Source organism: Elephantulus edwardii, unplaced genomic scaffold (genome assembly GCF_000299155.1).
Source record: "Elephantulus edwardii isolate Elephantulus edwardi_28Jun2011 unplaced genomic scaffold, EleEdw1.0 scaffold00376, whole genome shotgun sequence".
NCBI lineage: Eukaryota > Metazoa > Chordata > Mammalia > Macroscelidea > Macroscelididae > Elephantulus > Elephantulus edwardii.
Genome location: NW_006400126.1, coordinates 1,684,278 through 1,684,838, shown reverse-complemented (window position 1 = coordinate 1,684,838; position 561 = coordinate 1,684,278).

Here is a 561-nt window from a genome sequence, read left to right as displayed (position 1 = left end):
CTTCCCTCTAGATCCCAGTTGTTAAAAGAGGGAAAAATTTAAACAAATATATAACAAATAATTTTGAACAATATAATCTTTTAAGCTTAAGGTTAAAAAAATTAACAATATGATAATTTCCAGTCGAGAGATACATGTTCCAATGCAGTTCCTATTTTGCATGACTGGTTTTGGTAAGAAGAATATTGTAAATGTAGATACAGTTCCACTATTCCTCCTCCATGCCACGATATAGTGTTATTAGCATGAACAGTTATAAATCCATTGCCATCCTCACTCTAACTTAATTTGTTTCAAAGTTTATATTTATTATTAATTTCAGTAAAAATTACAGACGCTTTGGATTTCCATTCTGCTGCACATTTCTCTCCTCCCAAGCCTTCCCCCCCACCCCAGAACACTACCCTCTTGGAAAAGTAAAAGAAAAATTCTTTCACTGTTTTACAAACCCTCTCCAGGTCTACTCCACCATGTAGCCATCACTCTTGACTCCTGTCATGACAGAAATACCTAGTCACATATCTCATTTAAACAGTTTTCTCCCTCCTCTGTTTCAGTGCA